The sequence below is a fragment of the Muntiacus reevesi genome, chromosome 2, assembly GCF_963930625.1.
Source record: "Muntiacus reevesi chromosome 2, mMunRee1.1, whole genome shotgun sequence".
NCBI classification, from domain to species: domain Eukaryota; kingdom Metazoa; phylum Chordata; class Mammalia; order Artiodactyla; family Cervidae; genus Muntiacus; species Muntiacus reevesi.
Window position 1 is genome coordinate 94,793,754 of NC_089250.1, and position 21,424 is coordinate 94,815,177.

The window sequence follows — 21,424 nt, forward strand, 5'->3', positions numbered from 1 at the left end:
ACAAAATGTATTTCTTAGTAAGACTTGAAAGTTTAAATTACTCCTTGATTCATGGGCTGCATAATGGATGTTGTGTTTCAATTTCCTTCAAGAACACTTTCTTTGTATTTACAACTTGACTGTGTGGCACAAGAGCCCTAGTTTTCACATTCCTTCCTCTTCTTAGTTTAATCATTTCTAGTTTTAGATGCTAGGAAGAGATGTGCAATTCTTCCTTTCACTTGAATACTTAGAGGCAATTGTAGAGTTGTTAATTGGACTAATTTCAGTATCTTTGTGCCTCGGGGAATAGGGAGGCCTAAGGAAAGAGAGACAGGGAATGGTCAATTGGTGGAGCAGTCAGAACACAGAGAACATTTATCAGTTAAGGTCATCATCTTATATGGACATGGTTTGTGGCACCCCCAAAACAATTATAATAGTAACATCCAAGAGCACTAATCACAGATCACCATAACAAACATAATAATAATGAAAAAGTTTGATATATTATGAGAATTATCAAAATATGACACAGAGACACAAGATGAGCCAATGGTGTTGGAAAAATAGTGCCAAAGACTTACCTGAATCATAAAGATCAGAGCAGAAATAAACGAACTAGAGACAAAGAAAACAGCAGCAGAGTTCAATGAAAATAAAAGCTGGTTCTTTTTAGAAGATATAAAAAACTCATAAGCTTTTATCCAGACCCATCAAGAAAAAAAGGAAGATTCAATAAATTTAGAAATGAAAAAGAAATCACAACTGACACCACAGAAATATAAAGGATCATAAGAGACTATTACAAGCAATAAAATGGACACCAATAAAATGGACAACCTGGAAGAAATGTACAAATTCTAAGCAAGGTAAACAACCTTCTAAGATGGAACCAGAGAGAAATAGAAAATATCAACAGATAATCACAAGTACTGAAATTGAAACTGTGATTGAAAAACTTCCAACAGACAAAAGTCCAGGAACAATTGCCTTCACAGGCAAATTCTATCAAACATTGGAGAAGAGTTAACACCTATCCTTCTGAAATGCCTTCAACGAATTGCAGAGGAAGGAGTACTTCTTTCTTTTTTTTTCATTTATTTTTATTATTTGGAGGCTAGTTGCTTTACAATGTTGTAGTGGTTTTTGCCATACATTGACATGAATCAGCCATGTCCAAGTTTATTTTACAAGGCCACCATCACCCTGATACCAAAACCAGACAAAGATATCACAAAAAAAGAGAAAATTGCAGGTCAACATCACTGATGAACATAGACAAAAAACACAAGAATCCTCAACAAAAGGCTTGACACAGGGTTGCCAGAAACCTTCAAATTGTTAAAAAAAAAAAAAAAAAAAAAAAAACCACCACCATTAGTATCTGCAAAGAACAATAAATGTATAAAACACATGTAAGTATTTAATAATGTCTATGGAAAAGAAATAAGAATTTTTAGCAGTTCTGTGAATAAAGTGAAAGTGAAGTCACTCAGTCGTGTCCAACTCTTTGTGACTCCATGGACTGTAGCCCACCAGGCTTCTCCATCCACGGGGTTTTCCAGGCAAGAATACTGGAGTGGGTTGCCATTTCCTTCTCCAGGGCAGTAAAGCATTTTGTTGTTTCTCAACCAACATTTCTCAAACTTAGTGAAGACTAAACTGTTTTTTGTGGCCTGCACACAGTGACTTGCCTCCAATTTTACAGTTGAGAAAACTGAGACATGTTTATATTAAATACATTACCTATTAACATCATGTGGAACTAAGAATTCTGAGGAAGAATTTCCTAAGTATGTCAGGGGAAAAATGCAAAATATATTAACCAGTATTATTATTAATTGAACAAATGAATGAATCAACAAATAATGCTACATGATTGTCACTATTTCATAGCTATGAACAAGCAAGACATAGTCCCTGTCATGTTTTAGAGTAATTATGTAGTATGTACACATATATGATATATAGTGTACACTGTATGTACAACCCTATTTTGTACTATATAAGTAGAATAAAGGGAAAATGAAGATGCTGGATTTGAATACGTTCATTTATATGATAAAAGTTTCATGTTTTACTTTTTCTATCAGTGTTCTTAAAATCAACATCTGAACTTCAGACTAAATAACAGTAGTCTTTATTATAATTGAAAATAAGTCTAATGTATTGACTTGGCTATATACAAAATACAAAGCAATGAACAGTGGTCAAGAAAGAAATTTCTAGAGTTGCCAGGGATCAAGACCCACCAGTTACCAGAAGTTTGAACTCGGACAACCACTCCATGCCTCAGTTTTCTCAACTGTAAAATTGGAGGCAATAGCAACTTACCTCATGGCTTTTAATGGAGATAAAATGACATAGCTGAAAATGACACAAAAAGGTCAACAAATGTTCTCGTTATAATTATTATTATTATAAGACTATATTAACATAAAGTTAATGATTTATATTCAGGAGTATGGGACAGGATGAACAAACTGCTGTGCTTGGGTAGTAGGTTTAAAAGATGATATTTTCTTTCTATTTCTTATAATGACACAGTGTTTACATAGTATTTTTTAAGACCAATAAAAATGAAAACTTTACTAAATGTAGATATGTTGCTCTTAAAAATGAAATGAGCTCCATCCAGAATGGCTTCGTGCTCACTTTATAGGTCTTTCATGTAAAATACACACACGTCCCTAGAGGAACATTCAATTCTGAGAAATCACTTTCTGCAAGACCCTGCGGCAAGGAGCCAGGATCCTCACAATGCCAGGAAGTCAACAGAGGCCTGCTCTCCTGGCCTGCACACAGTGACTTGCAGCTTCCTGCCAGGACCCTGGAAAGTGATCAGACTTCCCTGTGGAAAGAGAGGACTCTTGCCTGAAAAGATAATGTTCCATAAAGAAGTCTCTCCCTGATCTTCTGTCCTCTTGTCCTTTCTCTCACCAGTTCCAATACCTGACGTTACTAAACAGGCCTCATGACCTGAGTGGTATCCTCCTGAAGATTCAAAGATGCCCAGGGAAGCAAAGTTGAGATACCAAATATAAACTGATGGCAGCCAGCTTATTTAAACATCCCCTCCCCCAATTAATGCTAGTCCAACTTTGTCTGAGAATCTCTTTCTGATCCATCTGACAACAAAATATACATATAATGTAAACTGATAGCTTATCAAAATTTTAACTTTGGCAGAAGATTCAGGATTTCATGAACTCAGTAAAAGATGATGAAGACTGGCTTAAATCACATTCAAAACCAATGATAAATGTTGCTGCTGCTGCTGCTGCTAAGTCGTTTCAGTCGTGTCCAACTCTGTGCAACCCCATAGATGGCAGCCCACCATGCTCCCCCGTCCCTGGGATTCTCTAGGCAAGAACACTGGAGTGGGTTGCCATTTCCTTCTCCAATGATAAATGAGGTTTTGGCAATAACAACTAAAGAATAAAAATTTACAAGGATGGTAACATGTAAATATTGAAGGGAATGAGTTAAACATCAAAGGATTAAAAGTGTTTCTTGGAAAAATTTATGAAGCCCTTAATTAATTTTGTAAACGTTACCTTTTTATAATTATGCAGTACATGTCAAATGTGAAGTGAAGGTGAACATTAGATGAGCTATTAAAATTTTTGCAGAAAAATTACACGCGTGCACACACACACACACATACATACATATATGTATCTATCACCTCCAATGGGCATAATTTATTCTTGACTATCTCTAAGAATTAGCTCACTATTATAAATTATATTCCTAATATAAACTAAGAACATTTTTATAATATATTTACTGTTTACCCATGACCTACCAGGCCATATGCACCCTTGCCCTGAGACAACTCGAAACTCAGCTTCAATCATAGTGGTCTCCCTGTGCTTATTATAACAGGTGAACTTGATCCCTCCCTTGGCCCTTTGCACTTGCTATTCCCTTTGCTGGGAAAACCACCCCAGATCTGCTCAAATATGCTTCCTTGGGGAAAACATCCCTGACCAAACTTCTGAAATTAGCAGCTCCCATCACTTTATTCTGTCTTTTCTTCATAGGACCTGTCACTACTTGACATTTAATATTTGTTTATTTGTGTTATAATTGCCTCTTCTACTAGAATGGGGGCTCTTTGAAAACAAAGATTTCTGAGTCTTATTCACTACTGTATCCCCAGGGCTGAAATTGGTGTCTACCAGGGTAGGTACTGAGTAAATATTTGAGAAATAGAATGAGTGATTATTCAGTTCTACTTTCTTTTTCAAGATAAAGGTCTATTCATCCCTCATTTTTCTATTCACTTTGAAATGTTAGCTCCTGTTTTAAGTGACTCACCTTAAGTGGGCTTTTTCCAAGACAAATTACCTGCAGGTAATGAGGCTTTCCTGTTTTAGACATTCCTTCCTTCCCTTTGCAGGGATAACAAACAGATGTCATGTTGTTAGGCCAACATGGCTGATGGTACTAGCTTCCCCAAACGTTGTTTCTGAGGTGTGGTCCCAGTCCAGCCAGAAAGAGCACTGGAGAATTGATCAATCATCAGTGATTTCTAGGGGACAAGATGGGGTCATGGTAGTAGAATTATTGATTTAGAAAACCTTATTAAAAAAAATTTTCCTGGGAAGAAACACATTTTGCTATTAGCATCTTAGTTTCAATTTTCAGATGACCAAATACATCCTTCCTATTGATAGGATTCTTAAGAACCACAGGAGCTAACTGGTCTAATTTTTTTTTTTTTAAATATCTAAACCCGTACCAGGAAAACCCTCCAACTGCTGTTTGAAACCTTCAAGAAGAAGAAATTTTCAGCTCACCAACTCCTCTATTGGACTCCTTTAATTCTTAAAAAAAAAAAAAAAATGTTTCCACTTAAGCTCTCCCCTGCTTCTTGTTACTTTCACACATGACTGAAAGCACCTAAAACCTAACCTTCTTGGTTTTCTGGTCTCCTGGCCAAATTTTCCCCTTTTCTTCAGTACATTCTCTTATGACGTGATTTAGAATCCCTTCAGCTTCAAAAAATTAAAAATTAAAAAAAAAGAAGAAGACCCCCTCAACTTCTTTCTGAGTTGTTGTAGCATTGGATAAATTGTGAAAATGTCTTCAAAAATTGCACCTGCTACCCTGAACACGTTATGACTACAGGCATAGTTTGTCCAATGAAGAGTGAAATGGGATTATCATCTCCTTCTTTTTAACATTACACTCTTTGTGCATGACCCAAGACCACTGTGAGTGGCTCTACCATTTACATCACACCATGGCCCCAAATTATTGAAGTCAACTGCTAATCCAGATCCACATCCATGCCTTCTGAAAGGAGAGCAATGGGTTTATGGAACTCAAGTCACAGCTTTGCATACGTTCCTATGAAATTCTATGTGCCTGAGGTGATACTGTATACAATCAAATTCAACCTTTCAGATCTTTTGAGAGTATGTATTTTTAGCAAAAATTATGATGACTATCTCTTCCAGTGTCATAGAATCAGTTTGTTGTAGATAGAGTCCTTCCAAAAACTGGAGTATACAATAAATAGGTTGTTGTTGTTCAGCTTATAAGTCATGTCCAACTCTTTGTAACCCCTTGGTCTGCAGCACACCATGCTTCCCTGTCCTTCACTATTTCCCAGAGATTGCTCAAATTCATGTCCATTGAGTCGGTGATGCTATCTAACCATCTCCACCTCTGCTGCCTCCTTCTCTTTTGCCTTCACTGTTTCATAGAATCAGGGTCTTTTCCAATGAGTCGACTCTTTGCATCAGATGGCCAAAGTATTAGAGCTTCAGCTTCAGCAACAGTCCTTCCAATGATGCTCAGGGTTAATTTCCTTTAGGGTTGACTGGCTTGATCTCCTTGCAGTCCAAGGGACTCTCACGAGTCTTCTCTAGCACCACAATTAGAAAACATCTATTCTTCAGCAACCAGCCTTCCTTATGATCCAATTCTCACATCTGTACATGACTACTAGAAAAGCCATAGCTTGGACTACAATAAATATACTTTTATTCAACTTGTAGGTTTTTCATTTATATCAATCAGGAGGAATGTATTAAACAATTATTTAATATAGTAAAACTCAGACTATTTGAAATTATGTTCCTTTATAGGTAGTAGGTAGGCAGAGAAGAAATGAGAAAAAGGGCTTGGGCCCAACATTTGGGGTGCTACTAGAGTGACAGAAAAGTGAGGGCCCCGTGGTTACCAGGTCACAGCTGGAAGTCATAAACTGATTCAAGGTGGGAATGGCAATTCCCCCCTCTTCAGCACCATCTGCCTTCCAGCAAAGTGGTATAGCTAAAACTCTAGTTAAACACAGATAGCAACTTAATGAGTCATCCCACTAAAGGACAGCCACACACTTACATGGGTTCCCGTGACAGAACACATCTCAGATACCTGGGGCCCACTCAGCAAAACTTCCTTTGTTCTATGAAGGAGAAAGGGTATTTTTCTCCCCATAATTCCTCCTACACCTTCCAAGAGAAATTTCTAAGTTTTTCTTTCTCCTCCCACAGTTCCATTTAACTACTCATTTTTAACTCTCAATAGCATCCTCCTTCTTTGTACATGCTCTCTGAGCTTGGGTCTATGTAAATCTGCTCACATTTTCACTGGCAATCTCCTTATATAAATGCTTTTGCTTACCACATGACATTCTGTGCCTCTTTAAAATTCTCAACCTAGGTGATTCTGGTTATCTATTGTTTTAATGGCTTTAAAAAACCTTTTTTTTTTTTTTTTTTTTTTGCTCATGATTTTGAGGGTCAGGAATTCCAAAAGAATTCAGCTGGGCAGTTCTGACCCATGTGGTGTCAGCTGGGGCAGGTGGGATGGGAGGACCATCATCCAAACTGTCTTCTTTACAGATAGACAACAGCTCAATGTTCCTGGCCAACATCTCCCCACAGTGTCTCTTTCTTCAGGGCCTCGCCACATGACTTGAACTTCTCACAGTATTGTGGTCTCAGGGTAATCTATCTTCTTAATGATGGCTGACCTCCAAGAGACCAAGGTAGAAGCTTCCTGTCCACTGAAAGGCTTGCCCTGAGCTGGTATAACATGTCTTCTGCCATACTCTGTTGCTCAAAGCAGGTATGAGTCAGCTCAGATTCAAGGGCAGGATAATGAACCCACCTCCTTAGAGGAGGAGCATCAAAGAATTTGTATCTATCTTTAATCTGCCAGAGACATTTACACTGATTGTTGACTTCCTTATCCTTAAAATCATGACAGATAGTTACACTTCTCATTTCAATGGACCATTAATCTATACTTTTGGGATATATCATATATATACGCATACATGATATTGTTGTTAAGAAGACAGGCAAGATTCCTGGTATTCTCAAGCAACAAAAAGTCTGGCTACCTAATTTAATTAATACAAGCAATAGTCCTCACCAGTGTTATCTGAACACCTGGCATGTTGCAACTTGCAAGACATTTCTCAAATATTGACATTCGTGAACAACTGAACTTCTAAATAATAAATTAGAGTAGATCCAAGCTTTTTTCTATAATGGCATCACTCTGTCTCCCATGCATTCCCAACTGCATTCTTCAGGGGAGGTTTAAGGGGTGGAGTTGCTGTAGCTCTTTCACTGAGAACTGCTCATAACCCTGGCACAAGACGGGAAAATTCCACACCCCAGCCATCACCCATCCTGCATGGCTTAGAGGAAAAAAAAAGATGAAGAATTTTCAGCTTAGAGCATGTTGTTAATAAAGCCAGTATTGGCTAACTAGATAAAATCTGGGTAAAATCCAATTATGAAGCAATTTTGAATTTTATTTTGCTCAGTAGTGACAAAGAAAAATCTTCTAGTCACGTCCTCCCTTGTCTCTTCTGTCTTTCTCTCTCCTTCTCCCAGCCCCCTCCCAACAGAGCTCGAAAATATGGGCTAATGAAACTTAGTAAAATGTACCAACTACCAATCATACTGGAAAAAATAACTCAAAAGTCATACATTGCTAAGATTGGGCAAGAAAACTGTTTGCTGACACTGAAAACAGCAGATATTTATAGTTTCAAAGGCACAATGTCTCATTCCACAACTATTTCTAATCACTAAGTATATACTGTTATAAAATAAAACTTGCCCTTATCACCTCCTTGAGACAATGACTTAGCTCCAGCTTCCAAGGACCTTGTGAGCTGCCTGTCATTTGCAGGTGGTTTACATATATCCAGAGAGAATGCATTCCCTTGGGCCCTGGAGCAGTCAGGGCTGCTCTGTTTCTATATTTGGTATCAATCCCACAGTGCAGGATTCGGCTGCGCTGACTGGGTCTGTTGTTGCTGGGCTGAACTTTTGCACAGAAACCAACTAACTTCTTAATGGTCCTCACAAAATCATTAAAAATTCATGTGTGATGCTGCGCCTCTCAGTTACAACAGTAAATATCAAATCCTAGAACCAAGAGGACATGAATTCCTGCCACAACACTGATCAGAAATGGTCAATCTAGTGAGCAAAAATAGAGTATCTGGAATCAACTTACAAAGAAATAAAATTTTTTAAATGTTTATCACTCACTAGAGACACTGTTAGTAACTAAAATGCTGCAAGCAGAAAAGCCTAGAAAGCAGCATAATTTTAGAAAAAGTACAGGTGGAGAGTTCTGGGGCTTGAAAGATGCCGCCTTCCTACCACAAACACACTCAATCATGTGTGTGGGGTGAGTGGCTAAACTTTCCTGTACCTCATTGTCCTCAATTAGGAAGTAGCTAGATTTGACAGTCCTTAATGACTTGGGCAGATTTAGAATTTCATGGTTCTTGGGAAATGTAAGTACCGCATGACATCTCTTATATGTAGAATATAAAAAGAAATGATACAAATGAATTACTGACAAAACAGAAAGGAACTCACAGACTTACAAAACAAACTGATGGTTGCCCAGGGGGAAAGGTGGGGGAAAGGAATAGTTAGGGAGTTGGGATGGACATGAACACACTGCTACATTTAAAATGGATAACCAACAAGGTCCTACTGTATAGCACAATGAACTCTGCTCAATGTCATGTGGCAGCCTGGATGGAAGGGGAGTTTGGGGGAGAATGGAAATACGCATATGCATGGCTGAGTCCCTCTCCCTGTTTACCTGAAACTAGCACAACATTGCTAATCAGCTATATTCCAATACAAAATAAAAAGGTTTTAAAAAATAGTTGCATGGCTTGTTTTTGGAAGGGAAGAAAAAAAAAGAAAGATAAAGGAAAGGGGGAGGCAGTGAGGGAGCGGGAGCGAGGAAGGGGTGGAGGGAGAGGAACTAAGGGAGTGAGAGACAGAGGAAGGGAGGAAGGGAGGAAAAGTGGGGTGGGGAAGGGAAGAAGAAAGGAAAGAAAGAAGGAAAGGGGGAGAGGGAGAAAAAGAGAGGGAGGGGGGAAGGGACGACAGAAAGTTCCCGTCATAATGACCGGAAGTCTGAGAGTAAGTGTGGGGGAAGGAAAGCGTTTGGAAGCTACTGAGGTCACGGAGAAGACTCAGAAGGAGAAAGCGGGTGTCATGAGAAGTATGAAAGGAAGTGAGGAAAGAAATGACAGGCAAAGTATGTATGGATATTAAGAGGCGATGGGGATATTTGGATTTCCAATTAGGTCCTGAAATTCTCCCACCTGTCTGCCTTCTGTGCTGTTTCACACACTAACAATCCCGTTACCAGTGTATGCACCTTGTTCCTACCATCATAAGAAATAACTTACCTGTGTATAGCACAAGGAGCTATTTCCTGTAATAAGCCATAATGGACGTGAATATGAAAAAGACCGTGTGTGTGTGTGTGTGTGTGTGTGTGTGTGTGTGTGTAATGTATTTTGCTGTTGTTGGTGTTGCTTAGTCACTAAGGCATGTCCAACTCTTTGCGACCCCAAGGACTCTAGTCTGCCAGGCTCCTGTCCATGGGATTTTCCAGGAAAGACTACTGGAGTATGTTGCATCTGCTTCTCCAGGTGATCTTTCCAATCCAGGGAATGAACCCACATCTCTTGCTTGGCAAGCGGATTCTTTACCTCTGAGTCACCTGGGAAGCTGTGTGTGTGTGTAAAACTGAGTCATTTTGCTATACAGTAGAAATTATCACAGGGCTTCCCTGGTGGCTCAGAGGGTAAAGCATCTGTCTGCAATGCGGGAGACTGGGGGTTGATCCCTAGATTGGGAAGATCCCCTGAAGAAGGAAATGGCAACCCACTCCAGTATTCTTGCCTGTAGAATCCCCATGGGAAGAGGAGTCTTATAGGCTACAGTCCATGGGGTGGCAAAGAGTTGGACATGACTGAGCAACTTCACTTCACTTCAGCAATTATCACAACACTTAAAACAACTATACTTCAATATACTTTTTAAAAGTTAAAAAAAAAAAAAAAAAAGAAAGAATGCAGTGGAAGAGGTTTCACCTCACATTCTCCAGGCTCTGGGGAGAGCACCAGCACAGACATAGAGCATGTTCACAAGAGCAGTGGGATGGTCTGGTGTTTGCCTTGTGCCATTCAGAAGTGGGCAGAGATGCTCTACTGTGCTCTATGTTGTCAAGAATGGGGTAGGGTGTTTCATGTTCACACTCCTAAAACTGAGGGAGACTATATCATGGGGTCACAGAGGACTGACACCAGGGCTCCATTTTCCACCCTACGTATCACACTGTCTTGAGCTCTCATCACTCACTCAGCAGCTCCTTTCCTTGGTTGGCCTCCAGCCCAGCTAGGTTTTAACTCAAGGATTTAAATTTCTTTTTTTTTTTTTTAAACTTTTACAACATACACAAAAGTAGAGAGATCAGTAGAATAAACACCATATGTTTTTGTTACATATTTGGCTTCACCAATTATCAGTATTCAGTCACTCTCCTTTTAGCAAATGCTGGCTACCCACAAAATATCAACAAAATAGCCTTTTGATAAAACAAAGCTGAGTTTATTCTTACCTGATAAGGGAGAAGAGCATCTTCCCAGAGTCTTACTACTCTCTTTAAAGGAAGGATGGCAAACTTGGGATATTTAGTAGATTGTGGAGTCTAGTTTAAGGGGGATCATTCAGTGGGAGGCGGGTATGATTAGGATTAAATAAGGATCATGATGTAATCATTTACAATCTGTGGATACAGTAAGGTAAGGACTTTGACACAGAGTTCAAAAAAAGTCCTGGGGCATAAACACTGGCTTGTTGCTGTCTGTTAAAAAGTTAAATAGCTTAATGTTCATTTAAATGGGCTTTATGAGAAGATCCTGTAACAACCAATAAATTTATTAGTTTCTTTTATCTTCCTGAGCAACAGTACCATGGAAGAGTGAAATCATATTGATGAAGGCAATGGAATTAAAAAGTTATACTGGCTCAACAGCCAAATAGTGCATGTGTGCATGCTCAGTTGCTTCTGACTCTTCGCAACCCCATGGACTCCAGTCTGCCAGGCTCCTCTGTCCATGGAACTTTTCCAGCCTAGGAGACTAGAGTGGGTTGCCATTTTCTCCTTCAAGGGATCTTCCCAACCCAGGTACCAAACGTGTGACTCCTGTGTCTCCTGCACTGGCAAGTGGATTCTTTACCACGGAGCCACCTGGGAAACCCCAGCAGAACAGTAAAGTCATGTTAATGTCTACAGCAAGTTCTGTGGGTGTGTGTCTTTTGAGTTCCCACTGTCATCTACTGGCCACTTACTTTTATTTTTACGTGCTTTAGTATTTTTAATTATTGCTTTTTTTTTTAAGTTACCAAATGGTATCTAGCTCATATATATAGTCTATGACTGCTAACAACCAAAACCCTCATATACATGCAATTTGAAATTTCTTTCAGTTATTCTATTCATAGCTTTACTAGGAAAGCCAAGGAAGTAACTCTTGTGCTAGGAATTCACTATCACACTCAGGAATAAAAACTGTCAAGGAGTATTCAGAATCTCAGAGAGCTCTAAACAGAAATTATTGCCTTATTTGGCCAACAGCCAGTCTAAGCCATGCTAACAGGAGCAAAGAAAACTAGCAAGTAAAATTTCAATGTGGACTTTATGGGGAGTGAGGTCAGCTCCTTTTTATTAAATTAAGTCATTCTTCTAAAGGAAAATACTGTGTAAAGAAAATGAGGAAAATATATCATAACTTTGAATATTTATTCCTTTGGGTTTCTGGTAAAAATATGGGTGTATTCAGGCTACAAACATTAATTGAGCATATTTTAAATGTGGGGCAAATAAAGAATAAAATAATGCCATTTGCAGAAACACAGAAGAACCTAGAGATTATTATCACAGTAAGTGAAGTCACATAGAGAAAGAGAAATACTATATGATATCACTTATATGTGGTCTAATTAAAAAAAAAAAGATAGGAATGAACTTATTTACAAAACAGAAGTAGACTTACAGACATCGAAAACAAACTTATGGTTACCATATGGGAAATGTGCGAGGAGGGGTAAATTAGGAACTTGGGACGAACATATACACACTACTATCTTATCATAAGATACATAGCCAACAAGGACCTACTGTGCAGCACAGGGAACTCTACCCAATATTCTGTGATAACCTATATGAGAAAAGAATCTGAAAAAGAATAGATGTCTGTATAATTGAATCACTTTGCTGTGTACCTGAAACTAACACAACATTGTAAATCAACTATACTCCAATAAAAGTAAAATACTAAAAATATAAAATAAGTGTGGGGCAAAGAGGGACTGCATAGAAGGGAGTAGCCACTGCTGGGTTTTTGAGAAAAGCCTACCTTGGTGAAAAAAATCACCGCTTGACTTCAGAGACAAATCTGGGTGGGAGTGGCAAAGAAATTACTGAACATCTAATCTGTTAATGCTTTTAAGTTTCAAATTCTACTATAAACAATCTTGCAAGATCTTAAGGATGGGAAGAAACAATGCACATGTAGTGGCCTGTATCTCTAAACTACCGATTTAGCTGCAGTTTCTGCCCTTGAGGAGACTAGTAAAGGCCAAGAGGAGGAGGGAAGGCCTGCAGGTTGTGTTGGGACCAGTCATCCGGAGCCGTGCCATCATCTTTGACTCTATTCTGTGCATCGGTGAACAGGATCCTGTTTTGATTACAGGCATGCTTCAGGAGTATGAACAGCCAGCATCACCCTCAGGTTTGGGCAAGAAGGGGTTCTGTTCTGGTCTCGTGCTTTACAGGACTGTTAGTACCCATACTGTGACTCCTGGGTCCTTTGGGACCTGACCTCGGCACTAAGGAAGTGTGACCAGCAGTTAAATGTTCACGCCTGTCTCTAACCCTGCTACAGTCTCAGGGCAACATTGCTCCATATCTCTTGCCTTATATTCTTGGAAAGAAAAGCGACTGTGTCCTAATGCCCCAGTAGTTTGCAGGTTTTTCCACAGATACTGCTCCAGAGAACTGGGAGGATTTGAATGACAGGAAAGCTTGAGTAAGAGAAAAGACAAATTAGCTAACCTGTCAATCCCTCCTCTCAGAATACACTAGACTTCTGCATAATGAAGTATTTCCCAGGAGTGCTGAGCACCCATTCCACCTCTCTTCTTTCCTATTCATAGTTCTAGAGACAAAAATTAGTGAACTGTTGGCAGCTGAGAAACACTTTACAGTGTGAAACAATTCAAATGACTTAAAAATGTATCAGGCTGAACCATATAAAATTTTCCCTTTTGGGGTAGATTAACCTGAATGGTTCAAATGCACATACACACACACCAGACACACACACACCTCGTTATATCTAAAGACATAGGTGCATGAAGCATGATAGCAATTCTTTAGAATATGATATGGATCTAACATTTCTTTAAAATAGGGTAAAAATTAAGGAAAAGTATAACAGGTTTATGTAATGAAATTATTTTATAATATTTTCTGTGATCATATTTTATCACATGCAATCCCATTACAATGTTTAAACATAATATGTAAATTCATGGTTTGTGTATGATATTTAAAGTTCATGATTATTTCTAGGTCAAAATACTGCTTTAAACAGTTTTTTGACAATTTCACTTGCTATTGCTTTCGGAAAATAAAGTTTCCCTGAAACAGTTAATAAAAAACTGTATGAAGTGAAAGTCACTCAGTCATGTCTGAATCTTTGCAACTCTGTGGACTATATAGCCTATGGAATTCTCCAGGCCAGAATACTGGAGTGAGTAGCTGTTTCTGTCTCCAGGGGATCTTCCCAACCCAGGGATTTAACGCAGGTCTCCCACACTGCAGGCAGATTCTTTACCAGCTGGGCCACCAGGGAAGCCCAAGAAAACTGGGTGGGTAGCCTATCCCTTCTCCAGTGGATCTTCCCAACTCAGGAACTGAACTGGGGTCTCCTGCATTGCAGGCAGATTGTTCACCAGCTGAGCAACCAGGAAAGCCCAAAAACTGTATAGAACTAAAAAAATGTATAGAACCAAAATAGCTCATGAAGATGACATGGTCGAGAATAGACCATAAATTATTTGAAAATTTTGCATAAGTATTTGTTTTGCTGAAATAAAATTCAAAAATTTATGGGACAAATATAAAGCAATTCATAAATTATGTAGATCTATATTTTATCACTCCTCAAATTATCATTAACTTACTCAAAGAACATCCATACATGCACAAAAATCTAAAAAAAAAAAAAATCGGTCATCTTTGGCAGGTGACAGATTTAATTCTGTTAAACCTGTAGCTTAAAATATATTCAATCACAAATATATATATATATATATATATATATATATATTCAATCACAAAGATATATTTGCCACAGTAGGAGGACAGAATGGATTTTACTTAAGAGTCTGCTAAACTTGCTTCATTACTTTTAAATATCTGTATTCTTGCTCCAGGTCCCTCAGATGTTCAGAGCAGCCCTGTTTCCAGCAAAATCTTTATGAATCAACCATAGTTAGTCATTGGCACCTATGATATGCCGACCAGATTAGAAAGAAAGGTGTTTTAAGGTGATCAGACTATAGAAGAGTCTCCTGCAAGACTCTTAACTCAAAAGCCCAGACAGGCCAAGCAGCCATCCTAAGCCAGTGAAGCAGGTGGGAAGTAGTCACGTTGGTGATGTTGACCATGGTGAACAGGACAGACTTTATGTTCTGTCTATAAGAGGCCCCTACAGCCCACCTGCAGCTCACTGTTCTATCGTTCCCATGAGGGAATGTGGGGCAAAGATTGCCAGAACCTGTGCTTTTTTAAACAGTTAGGAATATGAATTTTTTTTTATTTAGGTCATACCTGAATGGTCTAGTGGTTTTCCCTACTTTCTTCAATTTAAGTTTGAATTTTGCAATAAGGAGTTCATGATCTGAGCCACAGTCAGCTCCTAGCCTTTGTTTTACCTGACTGTATACAGCTTCTCCATCTTCACTTCAGGCATGACCTAAATCAACTCCTTTATGATTATAAAAACAGATTCAAGGGATTAGATCTAATAGAGGCAAAAAGGCAAAATGGTTGTCTGAGGAGGCCTTATAAATAGTTGAGAAATGAACAAAAGCAAAAGGCAAAGGAGAAAAGGAAAGACATATCCATCTGAATACAGAGTTCAAAAGAACAGCAAGGAGAGATTGTCAGGAAGCATTTAACAAGAGGCTTCCTGTGTGCTGTTTTGGATCTGTCAGGAACCCTCTGACCTTTATTGATTCCTGAATATTCAGGAATTAAGAGGAGAGGCACGCCTTTCCCGGGGCTGAGGAATCCAGGCATTTCTCATTACAGTGATAAGTACCCTCTTCCTTATTATGAGCCAAATGGTAAAAGATGATTGTTTGCAACTCTCTCTCTTTGATAGGGATCGTCTTATGTTTTGTAAGTCTGGAATTTTAATCTTTATCTTTGCTGAGAATTACTACAGTATATATGCCCATGCCATGTTGATTAAAACACCTTGGCTCCATCAGAGCTTTGGTCCCTGTGTCTGTCTTTCTTTCCTTCCTTCTTTCTATTCCTTCTCTCTTTCTCTCTCTTTCTGGCTAATTCCTTGGAGCGCAGAGGCCCGCTGAGCTCACTTTCTTGCCCGGGCTTCTAAGATCCTCTCGAGAAGGCGCACTGTGCCTTCACCCACTCGAGAGGGCGCCTGGTGCCTGTGTGCAGCAGCACGAGCCCTAAGAACAGGGCTCTATTGGTTTTCCGCGTAAACCAGGGAATATCAGCCTCTTTCTCTCTCTTACTCTCAGAACCACGAGGTTCCGGTCCATTAAAAGACCAACAAACACTCTCTCTTACTTTCTCATCTTCGACTCCGGACCACCAGGTTCCGGTCCATTAAAGGACCAACCAGAGATGAGAAAGCCTTCCTAAGTGAACAATGCAAAGAAATAGAGGAAAACATTAGAACAGGAAAGACGGGAGATCTCTTCAAGCAAATCAGAGATACCAAGGGAATAATTCATGCAAAGATGGGCACAATAAAGGACAGAAATGGTATGAACCTAACAGAAGCAGAAGATATTAAGAAGAGGTGGCAAGAATACACAGAACTATACAAAAAGATTTTCATGACCCAGATAACCACGATGGTGTGATCACTCACCTAGATCACCTAGACATCCTATAATGCGAAGTCAGGTAGGCCTTAGGAAGCATCACTACAAACAAAGCTAGTGCAGTGATGGAATTCCAGCTGAGCTATTTCAAATCCTAAAAGAAGATGCTATGAAAGTGCTGCACTCAAAATACCAGCAAATTTTAAAAAGTCTGCAGTGGCCACAGGACTGGAAAAGGTCAGTTTTCATTCCAGTCCCAAAGAAAGGCAATGCCAAAGAATGTTCAAACTACTGCACAATTGCACTCATCTCATACGCTTGTGAAGTAATGCTCAAAATCCTCCAAGCTAGGCTTCAACAGTACATGAACCAAGAATTTCCAGATGTTCAAGGTGGATTTAGAAAATGCAGAGGAACAAGAGATCAAATTGCCAACATCTGCTGGGTCATAGAAAAAGCAACAGAATTCCAGAACAACATCTACTTCTGCTTCACTGACTATGCTAAAATTTTGACTTACTGTGTGGATCAAAACAAACTGTGGAAAATTCTTAAAGAGATGGGAATAACAGACCACCTTACCCACCTCCTGAGAAACTTGTATGCAGGTCAAGAAGCAATAGTTAGAACTAGACATGGAACAACAGACTGGTTCCAAATTGGGAAAGAAATATGTCAAGGCTATATATTGTCACCCGGCTTATTTAACTTATACGTAATGTACATCAAGCAAAATTCTGGGCTGGATGAAGCACAAGCTGGAATCAAGACTGCAGGGAGAAATATCAATAACCTCAGAAATGCAGATGACACTACCCATAAGGCAGAAAGCAAAGAGGAACTAAAACGCCTCCTGATGAAAATGAAAGGGTAGAATGAAAAAGATGGCTTAAAACTCAATATTCAAAAAACTAAGATCATAGCATCTGGTCCCATCACTTCATGGCAAATAGATGGTGAAAAATGCAAAGAGTGACAGACTTTTTTGGCGGGGCTCCAAAATCACTGCAGATGGTGACTGCAGCCTTTAAATTAAAAGATGCTTGCTCCTTTAAAGCAAAGCTATCACCAACCTAGACAGCATATTAAAAAACAGAGATATTACTTTACCATCTAGTCAAAGCTATGGCTTTTCCAGTAGTCAAGTATGGATATGAGAGTTGGACAATAAAGAAAGCTGAGTGCTGAAGGACTGATGCTTTTGAACTGTGGTGTTGGAGAAAACTCTTGAGAGCCCCTTGGGCAGCAAGGAAATCAAACCAAGTCAATCCTAAAGGAAATCAGTCCTGAATATTCACTGGAAGGACTGATGCTGAAGTTGCAGCTCCAATGCTTTGGCCACCTGATGGGAAGAATTGAATCACTGGAAAAGATCCCGATGCTGGGAAAAATTGAAGGCAGGAGAAGGGGACGACAGAGGATGAGATGGTTGGATGGCATCACCGACTAGATGGACATGAGTTTGAGCAAGCTCTGAGAATCAGTGATGGACAGGGAAACCTGGTGAGCTGCCATGGGGTCACAGAGTAGGACACAACTGAGTGACTGAACTCAACTGATGATTTTATATATATATAAAGTCGCTCAATTGGAAATATTTATTTTTTTAAAACTATGTAGATCAAACAAAATGCTTCTATGGATTGGATTTAACCAATAAAGTCCCCATTAGCAATCTTTACTTTAGATACAAGTTATAGGTACAAGAACAGGAACTAACACTTGCTTTGTGTTCTTCTGCCAGTTCTCATTTATTCTCTTCATGGTTAATTCTCTGTTTTCTCCTCTTCTCCCCTGCTTCTCTCTACCTTCTCCCCGCCCCTTCCTGCCCCAGTTTGGCTTTCTCTGTTGTTTCCACTGTGAAATATGACTGCTACACACACTTTCACTTCAGTTACAATTAGATATTAACTAGCCAAGGGGAGAAAAGTGTCTCTCAAGCTCCACTGATCAAAGGGAAGGGAAGCATCTACAGAATGTGGTTTGGACATCAAAGGCATCCCCCACAGAAGACGGCAAATTGGCCAAAGAATAAACTGCCTTGAGAAGGTGTATTTGGATTTTTAAAAATCAAAAGAAATTTTTTCACCCAAATGACCAAATATTTACTATTTCTCAAGTTTATGCAAAGTTACCAAACCTGCCAATCTCTCATACTCTCACACTAGAACAACAAAAACCCCAGTTGGTATTAATAATAATGCTTATAATAATATGCTAATAATAATATTAATAATAATGCATGCACACAACCTATGGCATAATCTAATTATAATTGTTACATATACTCAACCTGATGATCATTATCTAAGAAGATGTATTCCTTCTTATAGCTGGCAGTGTATTTAGTGCTAGATTCTGTATGCTAACACATCCACTCCCACACAAAGGCAACAGGAAACACCTGGGGAAAGAAGAGAAGGGTGCTAGGAAAATTATCACAAAGAACCAGAAATGCCACAGTTTTGCAGTGTAGCCACAAAAAATGGAACAGGATAAGAAAAATTGCATCCCACTCAATGTTCCAACAGTTGTCCTCTTCAAATCCAGTTCCCCAATTTCGTCTCTCAAGTCTTCACTTTCATTGTTGTAGCAGCTACTTTTTTGCCCTGAACAGCTATTCACAGAAAATCAGGCGCTTAAAATGTCAAGTGATATTTAAGACAGTAAAAATTTAAACAAAATATATAATTTGTGGGAACTTCTCTGGCGGTCCATTGGCTAAGATTCAGTGCTCCCAATGCAGGGGGCCTGGGTTTGATCCCTGGTTAAGGAACTAGATTCCACATGCCACAGCTAAGAGTTCATATGCTACCACTAAAGATCCCACATGTCACACCTAAGACCAAGTGCAGTCAAATAAGTAAATATTTAAAAAACATATATACCTGATGCAAAGTACAGACTCATTGGAAAAGACACTGATGTTGGGAAAGATTGAAGGCAAAAGGAGAAGGGAGTGGCAGACGATGAGATGGTTAGGTAGCATCATGGACTCAATAGACATAATTTGAGCAAATTCTGGAAGATAGTGAGGGACAGGGGACACTGGTGTGCTGCAGGCCATGGGGTCGCACAGAGTTGGACACGACTTGACAACTGAACAACAAGGGGTCACATAGTTAATAACCAGCAGATCCTGGACTTGAATTCTTAACTTCTTAGCTCTACTATCTTCCTACTGTTTCCAAAAGAACTTCCTAGTAAGACAGATAGACCCCTTTCATGGTTAATTATATTGGTCAACTTGATGGGGTCATAGGATGCCCAGATATTTGTCAAACATTATTCTGAATGTTCCTGGAGGATGTTTTTTAGATGAGAATAACATCTAAATCACTCAACTTTAACATTGAATTAGATTAACATTTTAATAGTACAGTAAGCAGGTTGCCCTCAGGAATGCAGGTGAACTTCATCTAATCCGTTGAAAGTCTGAATAGAACTAAGAGACAGACCCTCCCTCAAAGTAAAGAGAATTTTCCAGCTGATGGCCTTCAGACTTCATCTGTGACCCTGGCTCTTTCTGCCTGAAAACCTTCAAACTGAAACATAGCTTTCTGTAGGTCTCTGGGACCACTGGTACACTTTGCAGATTTTTGACTTACCAACTTCCACCACTGTATAATCCAGTTCTTTATAATGAACTCTGTACATATATGTCCAACCTAAAGGAGATCAGTCCTGGGTGTTCATTGGAAGGACTGATGTTGAAGCTGAAACTCCAATACTCTGGCCACCTCATGCGAAGAGTTGACTCATTGGAAAAGACCCTGATGCTGGGAGGGATTGGGGGCAGTTGGAGAAGGGGATTACAGAGGATGAGATGGCTGGATGGCATCACCGACTCGATGGACATGAGTTTGAGTAAACTCCGGGAGTTGGTGATGGACAGGGAGGTCTGGCGTGCTGCGATTCATGGGGTCGCAGAGTCAGACACGACTGAGTGACTGAACTATACTGAACTGATGTACATATATGTATGTAGATAGGTAGGTAGACAGGTAAGTAGATAGATATGGATATCTCCTATTGGTTCTGTTTCAATGGAAAATCCTGAGTCAAATCAGGATTTTAAATTTTAGGATTTCAGGATTCAGAATCCTATTTCTCGATAGGTCTATTTTCCTAAATAATAATCATTTTCATGCTTTTTCTTTTATATTTTTACTTTTTTCTAAATTTCCCCTGTTAAAAGTTTCAAACTGGACAGTAGGGTTTTGTATCAGGCTGAACCTTGTATGTCAACTCCAATGGGCTGACAGACTCCTACTCTCCTAAGGCGATGGCTGTCTCCTGGACCACACCACTGATTCACTAAATTCTCTGAGACGGGAGATGTAAAGTTAAATTCTCAGGCCTCCATGGTCCCATGGCCCTCAGGCCAAATTACCCCTGCCTTTGAGGATATGAAAGCCATAGAGCAGCTTCCTAAGCTGTGCAGGGGACTGACGGCACAACCAGAATCTGGGGAGTTAAGTCCCTGCAGAGTGAAACATGACCCATGGGAACTGGGGACAGGTGGGTGTCAGACGGATCATCTGCCTTCCTTTACCACTTTTATAGACCACCTTGAGGTGCACAACCTCCTGACAGCCCTCCTGGAGGTCCTTTGTGATAAGTGAGCATGCCTCCTGAATGACCTGCTGTTTCTCTTTGTGGCTCACTGGGACATGGCAGTCAGTGTGGAAATACATCATATCATGCAGTATTACATATTTCTTTGGCTCACTTGCCTCCTTCCTCAGCCTTACCACTACAGATTTATATCTCTCAAATAAAGTTTCAGCACTTCAATCCTTGCCTTAGGCTTTGCTTGCTAATACATAGAGGAAAAGACACATTTTCTGAGTAAGGATTGGTGATTGCTTGGTAACAGATTGGTAAAGAATAGTTAAGTTTGTCCAACAATTGATTATTTGAAAGATTAAAAATAGAAGTTGTATTGTATATTTTCATAATAGCCAGATAATATCTTGCTAACATATTCAAGG